The sequence below is a fragment of the Papio anubis genome, chromosome 7 (genome assembly GCF_008728515.1).
Source record: "Papio anubis isolate 15944 chromosome 7, Panubis1.0, whole genome shotgun sequence".
NCBI classification, from domain to species: domain Eukaryota; kingdom Metazoa; phylum Chordata; class Mammalia; order Primates; family Cercopithecidae; genus Papio; species Papio anubis.
Genome location: NC_044982.1, coordinates 126,630,021 through 126,646,054, shown reverse-complemented (window position 1 = coordinate 126,646,054; position 16,034 = coordinate 126,630,021). Strand labels below are relative to the sequence as shown.

At 41.8% G+C, this 16,034-nt stretch overlaps 1 long non-coding RNA gene across 1 annotated transcript in view; it reads right to left on the bottom strand.

Moving 5' to 3' along the window:
• Nucleotides 1-485: 485 nt before the first annotated feature.
• Nucleotides 486-16,034, bottom strand: part of LOC116275802 — a 162,987-nt gene continuing 147,438 nt past the window's right edge. The window contains exon 3 of the long non-coding RNA XR_004185135.1: nucleotides 486-816. This is a non-coding gene — a long non-coding RNA (uncharacterized LOC116275802). The remainder of the gene's footprint in view (nucleotides 817-16,034) is intronic.

Here is a 16,034-nt window from a genome sequence, read left to right as displayed (position 1 = left end):
ATCCTTTGCAGGAACACGGATGGGGCTGGAGGCCATTATTCTCAGCAAACTAATGCAGAAAACCAAATACTGCATATTCTCACTTATAAATGTGAGCTAAATGATGAGCACACACAGAAACAAAGGGCAAGAGAGAAGAACAACACACACTGGGGCCTACTGGGGCGTGGAGGGTGGGAAGACGGAGAGGATCAGGAAAAATAACTAATGGACACTAGACTTAATAGATCGGTGATGAAATAATCTGTACAACGAACTCCCATGACACAAGTTTACCTACGAAACAAACCTGCATGTGTACCCCGAACTTAAAATAAAAGTTAAAAAAAAAAGACAAAAAGACCATTAGAAGTTTCTGCATTAATTCCTTACCCAGCACTTACCCCCTTAAACCACCCTAAGAGAAGATTTATGAAGCAAACCAGGGTGAATGAATGAGAATTCACACTATAAGGTCCAATATGATTTAAAAAAAAAAAAAAAAAAAAAAAAAAAACCGCTACTCAGCTCCTCCTCTGGGCCCCTATCATCACCTCACCAAAGTACCAGGAGGAAAAATCAGACAGGAATGGGAATATTAGGACCGGGCACTCGGGCACTCTATACACCTGCCTCGCAGAACCACAGGAAGATCAAATGAGACAGCATAACAGACAGCAGTTTTAACATTTTATAAAACTATACCAATGCAGGGGGTTGGCCAATTGATGAGAATAAAGTATCTTTGCTAAAAGACTTACCTTAAATTCTCAGTTTCTATTAAGAGTGGATTTCCCTGAATATATCCTGAAGCATGTGAGAAGCCTCCTGCAGCACCTAAAATAATAATAAAAATCATCAGAATCAAGTAATGTTTTTGAAAAAGAATCTCAATCTATACATCTGGTCATTTCCCCCACACTAAGCATGAAAGGAAATAACTCAGGAAACAATGAATTTCCGCCACAACACGTGGGATGGGAATTTTCTTTACCCACAGGGAATTCAGGTCCCAAGACACTTATTTTGAAGACCAAAATCATGTTACTGCTGGCAAAGAGACAAAACACATTTTCTTCTTGTGGTAGGAATGCTTTAATGGCTTTGAATTTAAACAAAAACCAAATACAGACACATCCACCTCCCTCAAGGTCGGAAACAAAAATCTCAGGCACTGCACTCTGCTTCTTTTTAAAATTAGTTTACACGAGGCGCTCTTGTCTTCTTTTTTTTCCTGTTTAGTTCCTCTAACACATCTGTGAAGTGTCCCTTCTTGATTTTGCTGTTCCCATGTGGCTCCTGGTTCTCTAAGGCACTGGGAACTTGCTCTGTGGAAACCCAATTTGAAGCAGAGAAGCGCTATAAGCAATTGTAGAAATCAACAAAATGGCCTAGCCACAGTTAACGAACAGGCGCCTGCGTGAGAACATGCACACATATCTAGGAAACAGAATAAACATCCAGATACAGAACGAAGGATTCATATGAAACAGTCCCAAGTACGTGCAATCAAATCTGGGTGTACGGCAGACTAGTTAACAAACGGTGTTGGTTAGCATTTAAGAGAAGAAAACTCTACATCTCTCTCTCCCTACCTATGGAACAATAAACTCAAAAGGTTCCTTTTTTTATTTTATTTGATTTTTTTTTTTGAGACGGAGTCTCGCTCTGTCGCCCAGGCTGGAGTGCAGCGGCGCGATCTCTGCTCACTGCAAGCTCCATCGCCTCCCGGGTTCACGCCATTCTCCTGCCTCAGCCTCCCTAGAAGCTGGGACTACAGGTGCCCGCCACCACGCCTGGCTAATTTTTTTGTATTTTCAGTAGAGACGGGGTTTCACTGTGTTCGTCAGGATGGTTTCCATCTCCTGACCTTGTTATCCGCCCGCCTTGGCCTCCCAAAGTGCTGGGACTACAGGCGTGAGCCACCACACCCGGCCTTATTTTATTTTTTGACAAAAGTATCGTTTTTAAAATTTCTGTTCTATTTTTGCCATTCAAAAATTTTAGATTAAAAAAATTGTTACTAGCTACATGTCTCAGTCCTTTATACTTCCTATTTATACTTTATATTGTGGTGTCATTCTTAAAAAGCCCTTTCCTATCTCATATATATATATATATATTTATATTTATATTTATATCATATATATACAAATATATATATATATTTTTTAAGACAGAGTCTCCCTCTTATTGCCCAGGCTGGAATGCAATTGCACAATCTCAGCTCACTGTAACCTCTGCCTCACAGGTTCAAGCAATTCTCCTGCTTCAGCCTCCTGAGTAGCTAGGGTTACCGGCGTCCATCACCACACCCAGCTAATTTTTGTATTTTTAGTAGAGACGGGGTTTTACTATGTTGGCCAGGCTGGTCTCGAACTCCTGACCTAAGGTGATCCATCCACCTGGTTCTCCCAAAGTGCTGGGATTACACACGTGAGCCACTGCACCCGTATTTCTTTATAGTAACAAAAACAGACTAAGATAGTCTTAAAAATAAACAAGAAAATTAATACTCCCTTCAAAATGGATAAAGAAAATTAAATTTTTCATAAGAGTCTTAAAAAATATAACAGCAAGAAACATACGAAAATATAACAACTATACTAACAATAAAAATATGTAATTTTAGGCCAGACGCAGTGGCTCACGCCTGTAATCCCAGCACTTTTGGGAGGCCAAGGCTGGCAGATCATGAGGTCAGGATATCGAGACCAGCTAACACACTGAAACCCCATCTCTACTAAAAATACAAAAAATTAGCCGGGCGTGGTGGCGGGCGCCTGTAGTCCCAGCTACTTGGGAGGCTGAGGCAGGAGAATAGCATGAACCCAGGAGGTGGAGCTTGCAGTAAACTGAGATCGCGCCACTGCACTCCAGCCTGGGTGGCAGAGCGAGACTCCGTCTCAAAAAACAAAAAAAAAAAAACTAGTAATGTAAGAAAATGGAGACCTTATTTGTACCTATCAGACTGGTAAAGATGACAAAGACCAACAACAAATAGCCAATGATATGGGCAGTTTCATGAAGGGAATATAAATTGGAAACGTCATTCTGTAGCCACCTGGGAGATGATGTCAGCGTATAAGTTGGTATGCCCTTTGATCCAGCAATCGTACTTCTAAGAATTCACTCAAGGTAGATAATTAGGAAAGCAGAGAGATAGATACACATGGCCTTGTTTGTAATTATGAAGGAAGGAGGATAAATGCCCCTAAAGGCCCACAGATATGAGGCATGTTGAGTGAGCCACATAGACATTGAAAACAATTTTGGAGGTCTATATTTATTGATATGAAAAGATATCCATTATATATAAAATAGGTAAATGACCACATGCAGTATGATTCATTTGAGTGTGTGTATTCTTGGATGTCCAGAGAGATGTCTAGAAGGATGTTTATCAAAATAGTTATGATTCTGGTTATCAAAATGTTAGATGATTTTTACTTCTTATGCTGTTTGAATTTCATAAAATGAACAATCATTATTTTTCTAAATACAATGGAGCTACTTCACTTTTAAAATCTCACGTTGAAGTTAAGGAATATACGACATCAATGTCCACTCTCCTTCTCCATCAATTTTTCCTCCCTGACTTTACTGACATTTGTGCACACATGTGCTCTCAGTGAACACTGGGTAGAGAGTTAACCTTCCTTGAATCAGCTCCCATTCATTCCCGAGGGCCATGTCACCCCTGCCTTTGGGTCCCTAAGATACTCTATAGCCCTGTTATAAATCTCCCTTTCACTTATGCTAGATAGAGTGAGTGTGTTACTGTAACCAACAGAATCCCATCTAATACAGTGCTTCTTTTTCCTTTCCATTTCATCTTCTCAATCATTGCACACCATCTGAAAACAGAATAATCCTGTAGTCATATGAGTGAAGATTTACCACACAATTTCAACTAATGTTTATGTACCACAGCTAAAGTAACTGAAGAAGCTCAAAGCTGCTATGAAAACAGGCAAAAAACTATTTCAAGAGGCAGGTAGATTCATTCCTGACTAACAAGGGAATTGATGAAGAGATTTTCTGAAGAAGAATAAAAACAAAGGAGACTGATTGTACAGATGGGCCGTTCCTTGTGGTTAAAATACTTTCCATTATGTGTAACCACTTCACAGATTTATTTTTATTGGGTTATATTTATATATGAAATAATTTTTTCTATGGAGATTATAAAATACAGAAATGCATCCCCATAATGGGCCCATAATGTTTACTTTATCTCCAGCAAACAAATTTATCCTTCTCATTTTCCTTTATTTGTAAAAGTTCAGGAGTCCCATGTAAAACATGTATCTTCATAATGGCATAATTATAAACTTGGCTAAAAAGTCATAACTCCTTGTAGATGCACAAATCTTTTTATAGGTATGTTGGATATAAAGTACAAATCTAATTAAACCCCTTCATCTGCTGGCAGCTTCTTCTTCCCCATACAATTTTCCTAGAAGTTAGACAAAGGACAAGAACCACTCTCCAATTTCAGAGATGAGCAGTCATGAGACTTAACATAGATTAAGTATCTGTGACTCCAAAGCGCAACACCCCCCCCACCCCACCCCCAATACACAGGCCACCCAATGTGAACTGCTGGCCTCTCTGTTCTGACTCCCTTTAGCGTTAAACAAGTCCACATTTGCGAGGAGATGCATTAGGATTTATGAGACAAACCGTTGCATTTAGGGAAAGCAACAGCACAGCAGTTAAGAGGAAGATGTCCGATCCTGGTTGGATCATTTACTAGTCATCCAGCTGGGTGTGCCTTAACCTCTCTGTACCTCAGTTTCCTCTTCTGTAATAATGCCAAGGGCAGCCATGAGGATTAAAGGAGATAATATATCTGATGCAATCAGCAATGCTCAATAGTCACTGAGCTCCCTTGAGCTCCAGCTCAGGGGGTGCGATGGAAACAGCTCATGCTAGAAACTCGTTCATTGCCTTATCATAACAAGGTCCCTAGAGAACGCTGAGACAGAACATGTCTCCATGGAAGCACACCTACCTGTTTAAAATGCTTATTATCAACATGCATAAGATACATCCAAGTAAATAGGAGCTTATTTCAAAGGACCAGGAGCTTGCTATTTAAAGGAAACTTGCTTTAAAGTAGCCTTCTCCAGAGTAACATACGATAAATCATTTAGCAGCTCCCATCATGTGCCTTTTCTGGATTATTCTGAGAAGCACAGAAAGATGTGAACAAAAGTCTACTACCTAAAATGCCGGTCACCAACAGCAGGACATTAAGGCAGGCCTTAACTCTGCTCCTGCATCCCAGAAGCTTAAATACACCTCTCAGAGTCCACGGTTGCTCATCCTAAGAGCAGAAATTATCATACTCATACTTAGCTATTTTGACTGCTGTGAGGATGAAATGAGAGATTAGCATGGTATCTGGAATCCAATAAGTGTTTGGTAAATGATACACCTAATATTATCATCTCAACAGCATTAAAGAAAAAAGACACATATTAAGTAATCTGATGGAGACCATATTTGGCAGTTTTTCACCATGAGAGTTTTATAGACTGGTTTTCCTCATTTTACTTGGCTTAATCCCCACAGGAATATGGGTGTAAGTTGAAGGGGATGTGGAGTGTGCAGGATGTATGCAGCTGAACCCTCACTATGCGCTTTAGACCCATGCGGCCAAGAACCCATTTCTCATCAAATTCCATTAAAAGGCAGGGAACAGGGCAACACCACACTCAGGCTATGCCCTGACATCAACTGCATATGCGAAAAAATCAGAATATGGGCTCATATGGGCCCCAGCCCAAGTGTTTTTGCTCTCCAAAGTTTTTTAAAAAAGTATTTTTACAACATAAGACCAGGTAAAGCAGAGAAAATCCAATAGGTTTAGCTGAGGATGAACAAGCATTACTCTTGGCTTGAAGCGATCACTAATTTTTGATATATTTTATTACTAATGAGTCAAAATCATAAAATCCAAGAAGCAAACAAATAAACCAAAAGTTCTTTGGCAGCCGTACACAGACATGGGAAGAGCTGAGGAAAAATTTTGAAAACAAAATTTCCCAACTTCCACCACTTGCCAAGGACTTCCTTGTTTTTGCTGAAGTCTTGAGAATGCTATAATTCGAAGTGTAGCCCAGTGATTAGAGTCCAGCTCTGCTGGGTCAGAAGATATCTGAGACTCCAAAGGGAGATGCCCAATGCTCTGCTCATGGCTTCCCTGCACTGACTTTCCAGCTTGAGGCTGGGGGTTGGGCCAGGGTCAAAGGAAACTCAGTGAAGAGCAAGCAGACAGCCTCAACACCCAAGGACCTCAGAGATGACAATATGCTACCTTGCCCTTTTGCAGGACAAAGAGAAGAGAGTAAGCCCTAGCAGAAAAGCCCCAGAAATCCTTTTGTATTGCTCTAAAAACAGCATTCCAGCAAACTAGGAGGTAAAAAGTGTCACATGCAAAAAAGATTCTCAGTATAAAGGGGGGAAATGCTGGTTTAAACAAAATTAAGGAGTTTCTCCAATGCAGAATATTCTGGATGTTTTTACATGCTCATGTTGATTTTGAGTAAGTAGCTCTAACCTTACGTGTGCACAGATTTCCTTTATTTTTGTGGTCTACGTCTTGGGACAAGTGTCCCACGCAATACTTTGGAAAATAATGTTATAATTAGTTCTTTTATGTAAATAATTGCTGAAAGTTCATTTTGTACCACTACATTCACAATTAAATGATTAAGCACAATTCACATAAGTAATCAGGTAATGGTGCCAACAATATCAACTCAAAGTAGCGTAAAATATATGCTTACTAGGAGGGCAAGAAAAAAGGTCTCCTTGTACTGCTTTAATTCACACTGTCTTTATGAGCTTTTCACAACAAAAAAAACCAGAGATGTCATGAATTCTTTATGGTTCTCTAATTCACTGACCCCCCCCTTAAAATTTTAAAAACAGTTATAATAAAAATAAATTAGTAATAGGTGTAACTAGAATGGAAACTCCATGAGAACAAGAGCTCTCCTTGGTACAGAGCCATATCCCCAGCCCTGGAACAGTGCTGGGTACCAGGATACCCCACAAATATTTGACTACATGAATCTAAGAATGAATAGATAAGCTGTTCCTAAACGTGCTATTACTACTGCATTTTATGAACTTGCGAAAATATACACTATGCACTTTTATATTTTAAATTGATTTTGAAATGCTCACTATAAAATCATTTTTTATTTCTCTTTTCTGAAAGAAGTTTATTCCCCCATGTTTTTCCCAGCAGAGTCTCCCATCTTTTGTAATCCCACCCTCCCCCCAAAAAAAGGAGACAGGAGAAAAGAGTATTTTTCTTTATAACTTCTGGGTTAGAAGAAACTTTTTGTCTCTAGACCAACTACGATATTCAGTATATTATTATAGCCAATTGTTTTCAATAGAAGTCTAATTAACTAACATGCAAATGCCCAGGAATTTCAATTAGCCAGAGCCACACAGAGGGTCTCCTTTGGGGGAAGGAAAAAGAAACACATTCATTTTTCAGAAAAAGGCAACTCTACAAAAATAAGCTTTTAACACTGAATTCCTGAAAAAGCAACTGGTCATGGAATATAGGTATCAAGAAATATCCTATATTATTAAATTACACTTAATATTCTGAATATAATGTTTAAAATAACCCTGAGATGTTATAACACCTTCAAATGGACAACTACAAAGCTGTTTTTGCTAAACTCCATTATAACAAAGTCTGGCAATGCATTTCAGAAAAATTTGAAACAATTTTTTTTTTTTTTTACCCAAGGAAGAGCAGGGGGGAGGGAAAAGAGCAGAGGGATAAAGAATTATGCTCTTTATTTTGGTCATTCAACAAATTAAATTAATTAAACCCTTCCCACCCTCAATTCCTTACACAAAGCAGTTAATGGCCAGGGTTTTCCTAGTGGCCATCCTCAGCCTGGTTGGACTATACTCTGATCTACTGCTTAGCGGCGCTGCAGGCCCACCTGCTTGCCAGCTTCCTTCCAACAGGTTAAACCAGGTTAACACAGTCCCATGGGGTCAGGTCCCCAGTTCACACAAACTCAGGCCAAGTTCAGGCTTTGAATACCACTTCCTCACCTCCCTGCCTGGCCTGCCTTGGGGTCTGCTCCCACCACTACTGAGCCAGTGGCCTCAAGTCCCCACTGCCCTCTGAGCCGTTTCCCCTAAGAGGGGCAGTGCCCACTCTTGTGTCTACAATGGCCTCCCACACCCCATTCAATCTAGCTGTCCATCAAGTTCCACCTGCTCCAAGGGGCTTGTGACCACATCTCAATTTCTGTACTTCCAAAAGTTTGTTGAAATAATCTATTTACATGTCTGTATTTCTCCATGAACTATGAGCTCTTACAGGGCAGAATGACTTCTCCATATTTTTATCCTCAGCTCAGAGCACAGTTTCTTATACACATTAGAAAGTGCTCAATGAATGACTGAAAATAGTGACTCCAGAAACTGGGACAGGCACAGGGGACCTCCAAGAAGCTGAGGTGCAGCAGCAGGGTCAGGAATGGGTCCAGGCGTTAGTATTATTATTATTATTAATGTAGCGTGCACACACATCCACTGAGGATTATGGCTGGCTGATTCATGATCACCCTCCCTGGGACTTCAAAGGGTTCCAGTTTAAGCCCTCCTTTTTCCTCTCTCAGTCCCAATTGATTAGCCATCATTCACACTTTTTTCTTTTTCTTACTTTTTTTTTATTAGACGGAGTTTCACTCTTGTTGCCTGCTTAGCTGGGACTATAGAGAGCATACAACTCATGCCAGCTAATTTTGCATTTTAGTAGGAGACAGGGTTTTGCCATGTTGACCAAGCTGGTCTCGAACTCCTAATCTCAGGTGATCCACCTGCTGGCCTCCCCAAACTGCTGGGATTACCGGGAGAATCGTTTGAACCTGGAGGTAGAGGTTGCAGGAGCCAAGATCGTGCCACTGCACTCAGCCTAGGCAACAAGACCGAAACTCTGTCTCAAAAAATCAATCAATCAATTATTGCCGGGGTCAGGGGTGGGCAGAGGGAGGGAAAGAATGGAGGCGGCACTAAGGATTTTTTTGGGCAGTGAAACTACTCTGCATGATACTACAGTATCATTCTACATTTCTAAACCAAGAATGTGCAACACCAAAGAATAAGCCACAGCCAGGCAGTGGTGCCTTTGTACCTCAATCCCAACACTGGGGAGGCGAAGATAGGCGGATCATTTTGAACTCAAGGGTTAGAGAGACCAGACACAAGGCAACATGGCAGAAACCCATCTCTACAAAACAAAAAATTAGCCAGGTGTGGAGGTATGTGCCTGTGGTACCAGCTACTCACAAGGCTGAGGTAGGAAGGGATCATCTGAGCCTCAGAGGTTAAAAAGGCTGCAGTGTGCCCTAGTCTCACCTGTACTCTAGCCACAGGCAAGTAGATCCTGGGAAGGAAGGAGGGAGAACCTAAGGTAAACTATGGTCTTTGGGTGACAATGATGTGTCAATATAGGTTCATCAATTATAACAAATGCACTACCCTGGCGTGGGATGTTGGTAATGGGGAAACTAGAGGGGTGCCGTAGATATAAAGAATACTCTGTACTATAATTTTGTTTGTGAAACTCCTCTGAAGAGAAAAATAAAGTCTGTTAAAAATAAAACAAAATATATGTTTAAAATACAGAGAAAGAGGTGTGGTGCCACAGATGCCACCCAGACACTGAAGCCAAGGAACTCCTATGGGGACTCTCACCACTGCAGGCCAGGGCCTGGGAGAGGTGTAGAGTGATACACGTTGGCTTGGCCTGGAAACAGACATGGAGGATCTGGGATCCTCCTGGCCCGTGAATCCTTCGACTGTATCCAGAGCACTCCCGGTTGAACAGGGCTGCACACACAAGACTCCCGCACTGCTAGAACTGACCCTGGGAAGGTGCATCCTCCTCCATTTTATTTTCCTGCCACCCTGACCCAACCATTGGCTGGAGGGCTATTCCTCCATGCTCACTTAACCTCAGGAACTGCTTCCACATTGCGATCCAGCTGAAGCCGCAGAGGGAGAGCTGACTTCCTCAAGTGGTGAATCTCCACCTGATTTTCCTTACCAGTGGAAACTCTGCCATCTGTAATGAAATTATCTCAGGTCTAGCTAGGAAGGAGGGCATCCTCTTCAGGGCACGTTTCTATGAATACTCACACTGGCTCCATCTCCAGCCCACAAAGCCACCCAAACATACAGTGCCATGAGCCAACACACCACAGCAATAAATGCAACAGGAAGAAACAATCAAAGTATACTGTGAGTCTTCTCAGCCCCAGCAACCTAAGATAAAGTATCACAAACAAGAACACGAGGTCATTTGAGAGGGATTACATTAATCAAGACTGAATTAGACTCAGGTATACATAATGTGCAAATCAGGAATACTCACTTTCCATAAAGAAAACCTGTCACCACTTGGCTGAGATTAGCAGCTATTGTAACCCCTCAAAATTCATCTTTCAAAGTGATCTTTCTGCGCTGCTCTCTCACCATGTGAAGGCTCGTTTTTCATAAACTGCCACCTGATGTATTTCTCCAAAGCCTAAATTCCTCTTCTCTTACCCTCACATGGCCAGCGATTTTTTTGCATATTGGCTATGGCACCTCTCATTCAAAACTAAGCCCTCCTAACAGAGCTGTATTTCTTCTTCTCAGTATGTTGTAAAATTAATTCTCCTCAGCCTTGTTTCCCTCCTCCTGGCCTGAGCTGTCAAAACCAAGGCCCCCCCATTTTCTAAGGCGGCTCTCTTTCCCCTGTGGTTCCTCCCTACTCTTGCATTTCTCTAAATGTTCATGGGTTTTGTAGGTTTCTCTGCATAAAATGTGCAACTCATTCTATCATGTTGTATTCTTTCTAACAACCAATCCACAACATAGGCTGCTAAGACTACACAGAAGGAATGTTCAAGTGCAACTTCGAGCCTGGCACCAGGTCACCCAGGGCCGGGCATGCTTGCTCCTGACATGAAGTAAGCCCTCCATGCCTCATTCCACTCCCTCACTGTAAAGGCCAGTGCAGGGCCTCCCTCACCAGCTGATGCAAGGGACACACGAGCACAGCACCTGCAATAAATGCGGCCCTTCTCTCCCCTCTCGACCGCGTGGCCTCTCAGCTAAGCTACCTGGAATCAAATCTCTGGCAGGCGGGATGGGGATTCACACCTTTCCTGTATTTCTTTAAAAGCATTTCATGAAGTGGAATGGCAGGAGATGGGGGTTTTTTGTTTGTTTGTTTGAGACGGAGTCTTGCTCTGTCACCCAGGCTGGAGTGCAGTGGCTGTCTAGCTCACTGCAGCCTCCACCTCCCGGGTTCAAGTGATTCTCCTGCTCAGCCTCCCGAGAAGCAGGGATTACAGGTAAATGCAGGGATTACAGTCATGCGCCACCACAACACCTGGTTAATTTTTGTATTTTTAGTAGAGACAGGGTTTCACCACGTTGGCCAGGCTGGTCTCAGACTCCACGACCTCCAGGTGATATGTGTCCACCTCAGCCTTCTAAAGTGTTGAGATTACAGGCATAAGACACCATGCTCAATGGTATTATTAAATAATGTTTTCCGTTCCTGGTGGTTCTGGTTCTCTTTGGGTGATGAGATTTTATAACTTATTTACCACGTCATGTACTATATATACGTGTTTAAAATTTTCTTTAAAAAAGTTAAATGCGGCCGGGCATTAGAGGCTCAAGCCTGTAATCCCAGCACTTTGGGAGGCAGAGGCCCAGGCTTGAATCAGGTCAGGAGTCAGATATCCCTGTGACCACCCGATGGCTCCCGTCTCTAAAAAATACAAAAAACTAGCCCGAGGTGGCCGAGCCTCTCAGTCCCAGCTACTCGGGGAGGCTGGGAGGCGGGAGAATGGAGTGAACCCAGCGGGAGGTGGAGCTTGCAGTGAGCGAGATCCGGCCACTGCACTCCAGCCTGGGCAGCAGAAGCGAGACTCCCGTCTCAAAAAAAAGTTAAATACATACAATGTTGATTGCGGCACTATTCACAATAGCAAAGACTTGGAACCAACCCAAATGTCCATCAATGATAGACTGGATTAAGAAAATGTGGTACATATATACCAGGGAATACTATGTAGCCATAAAAAAGGATGAGTTCATGTCCTTTGCAGGGACATGGATGAAGCTGGAAACCATCATTCCCAGCAAACTATCACAAAGACAGAAAACCAAACACTACATGTTCTCACTCACAGGTGGGAGTTGAACAATGAGAACACATAGACACAGGCCGGGGAACATCACACACTGGGGCCTGTCATGGGGAGGGGGAGCATTAGGAGAAATACCTAATATAAAAGACGAGTTGATTGGTGCAGCAAACCAACATGGCATATGTATACCTATGTAACAAACATGCACGTTGTACACAAGTATCCCAGAACTTAAAGTATAATAAAACCAAATTTTAAAAGTTAAAAATGTACTAAACAAAGAAAATATCATCATGAACCCCTATGTACTCATCACTCAGCTTCAACAATTACCAACTCATGGCCAAAATTATTTCATCCTAGACCCCCATTTAATTCCTTCCCAGCACTCACTGGAGATTATTTTGAAGCAAGTATCACATATCAGATTTAAATATAAGTATTTTAAGAAGTAGTTTTTTGTTTGTGTTTTTTTTGGGTTTTGTTTTTTTTTTTTTTAGACAGAGTTTCGCTCTTGTTGCCCAGGCTGGAGTGCAATGGCACTATCTCGGCTCACCGCAACCTCCGCCTCCCAGGTTCAAGTGATTCACCTGCCTCAGCCTCCCGAGTAGCTGGGATTACAGGTGTGCACCACCACACCTGGCTAATTTTGTATTATTAGTAAAGACGGGGTTTTTCCATGTTGGTGAAGCTGGTCTCCAATGCCTAACCTCAGGTGATCCGCCCACCTCAGCCTCCCAAAGGGCTGGGATTACAAGCATGAGCCACCATGCCCAGCAAAGTAGTATTTTCAATAATAAGAAGCATAACAAAGCTGCTTTCACTTAGAAAACAAATTCTCTACTCATTAAAGTTACAGCCATCTTACTCTATCTGATCCCTATGGCACACAGTAAGGCAAAGGTGACCCAGGAAAGACACAGCAGGCCTTAGTTGATTCCTGGTGGCACACAGCTGGCCAGGTGACCATGGGCAGGACACGCCTGCCCTCCCAAACCTCACTCCCTGGGGCAGAAACCAGGACATGAGGACTTAGGACTCCTATTCCACCCGCCTGCATGAGCCCCTGCTCTCATGGGACAGCAAGGACTTTCTGCTCCATTTATGTTCTCAGTGTTTCCCTCGGATTTCCAGAATCAGCTCCTCTACGGAGAGTAACTTAACTCGTACTTGCTCTTTGTCAAAAATAGAATGAATAAATATATATATTCAAATAGCAAAGTCTTCTCCAGGAACAAATTTCCTCCATATTACCCTTTTATGTGGGGGGGGAATCATTCCATTATCCTTTTCTCCCTTCCAGTGTCTTAAAATGCAAAAAAAAAATACAGAGCAATGTCTTACTCATGTCTCTGTGGGTCTCTGTCCTTATGGGGCAAGTACCAGCAATTCTCATGCTCCCTCCCTGCCCCTTGGATGAGATTGCCAGTCTACCCCACACAACTCACCTGCTAAAAAACAACCGATGCATCTGGCAGGGGCCTTTGGGGAGGGTGCAATTCCCGAGGGTCCACTGCTATCCCCTCATAGTAGACAGTGTTCCTCTAGATTCTAATTCCTTTTCACAAATGCATAAACATGTTACATATCATCTCACCATAAATAGTATTATTTGAACACAGCTTTATTTTTATTTTTTATTTTTTTGAGACGGAGTCTCACTCTATCACCCAGGCTAGAGTGCAATGGCGTGATCTTGAACATAACTTTAAAACCAAACAATTAACTCAGGCTTCATTTTTGAATTGTTTTGTATACTTCCTTGAATATTCCCTGCCAATTCTCACTAAGATTTAAATATTTACATGTTCTAGTAAGACAATCACCACTACCTTAGAGCATAAAATATCACATAATCACCCCACAGACCCCTGCAGACCAAGAGTCAAAACACTCTATTGCTATTTTAAAAGGCAGTTCCCAATTCCTACTTTCAACCTTACAAATAAACAGAATAAGACAAAATTACATCTGACTGTTATGAATTGGGATACTGAAATTTCACACTAAGTAGTTGGGAAAATATTCAAATCTATGATTCTACCACAAGGCAGGGAGGGTTGGGCACGTTCCATACACCTGGAGAACAGCCACTCACTTGCTTTCCACTGGTTTTCAGTGGATGAAGTAATGAACATGGAATTAAACTATAGCTTGAACATTGATGAAGCTAAGTCACACAAACCTTCATGCCTGACCTCTGCAGGGCAGTGGACATTAGTGTGCTTCCAAGAAGTGTTTTCTGAATGGTCATCAGCGAACAGAAGAAGTTGGACTAATTTTTTTTTTTTAAGTGATTCCATGGAAATTGATGAATTAAGTAAAACCTCCATTATTTAGTTCACACTACCAAGAGGTGGTCTGCCTTCACCAGTTTGTGACTAGTCCACAGTAAATACAGAAATTGAGAGTAAACACTTAGAAAATTCTATATAGCAATTGGACAAAGTGATTTACACTGATTCTGATTTTTTTAAATGTGCTTGTATTTTTTTTTTCAAATATTTCATTTTTATTGAATTTTGCAAAAGTTTATCAGCCTGAAAATATTTTTGTTTGTTTGTTTGCTTTTGGAGATACGGTCTTGCTCTGCCACTCATGCTGGAGTGCTGTGGCACAATCTTGGCTCACTACAGGCTCAACCTCCGAGGCTCAAGCAACCCTCCCACCTCTCACCTCAGCCTCCCAAGTAGCTGGGACCACTGGCACATGCCACCATTCTGGACCAATTTTTAAATTTTTGGTGGAGATGAGGTTTCATCATGTTGCGCAGGCTGGTCTGGAACTCCTGGGCTCAAGTGATCTGCCCACCTCAGCCTTCCAAAGTGTTAGAATTACAGGCATGAGCCACTGCGCCCAGCCCTGAACAGATATTAATCTTTCAGATGATTTCAGAAGCACTCATCTAAGTCAACCCACCAGAATCTCCATTTTTTGGCAATCTCCCTCTACATTTGTAGGAGGTAGGGAGTGGCAAGATAAACAGAGAAAGTGAGCTGAGACTCTATATTTTTAGACAGAAAAAAGCTAGGATTAGGATCTGTAACACTTATATTTTTATATCTGCAACTAAAATGCCAAATTTCTTCAATTATAAAATGCCATGAATTATAAATCACACTGTGACATATAATACACTGTTGATGGGTCCTGATTTCAGAAATAGAAAAATTTATACAAACGAAAGTTCAAGTCTGGAATGATCATACCTCAATAAGCAAAAACATCAAGTATTCATTATACTCATTACACACACGCAAGGAAAGAGTCTTTTTTTTTTTTTTTTTTTTGAGACAGGGTCTCGCCCTGTTGCCCAGGCTTCAGTGGTGCGACACAGCTCACTGTAACCTCAAACACCTGGGCTCAAGCAATCCTCCCACCTTAGTCTCCTGAGTACCTGGAGCTATAAAAGCATGTACCACCATGCCTGGCTAATTTTTTCATCCTTATTTTTGAAGAGGTGGGGTCTAGTTATGTTGCTTGGGCTGGTCTTAAACTGCTGGCCACATGTGATCCTCTCACCTCAGCCTCCCAAAGCACTGGAATTACAGGCTAAGCCACTGCACCTGGCTAATCATGTTTTTTAAAAGCCTTCCAGGTTGAAGTTAAAGGCAAAAAATTTCTAGATGAATAAAAGCCCATTACTAAGCATCAACTATGCACAAAACATCCCAAGAGACAAGAAAAATGAAGTGACAGTCCCTGGAGAATTCATAATTGAGATGGGAAGACAGATGGTACCTAAAATACCAAGGAGTTGAGAGTTAAGCAGCTTAAAGCCTCAAATGACTTGCACTGGCAGTCACTTCATTTGGTCCCAAGGCTCCTTCCTTAACCCCGCACCAAAGACGG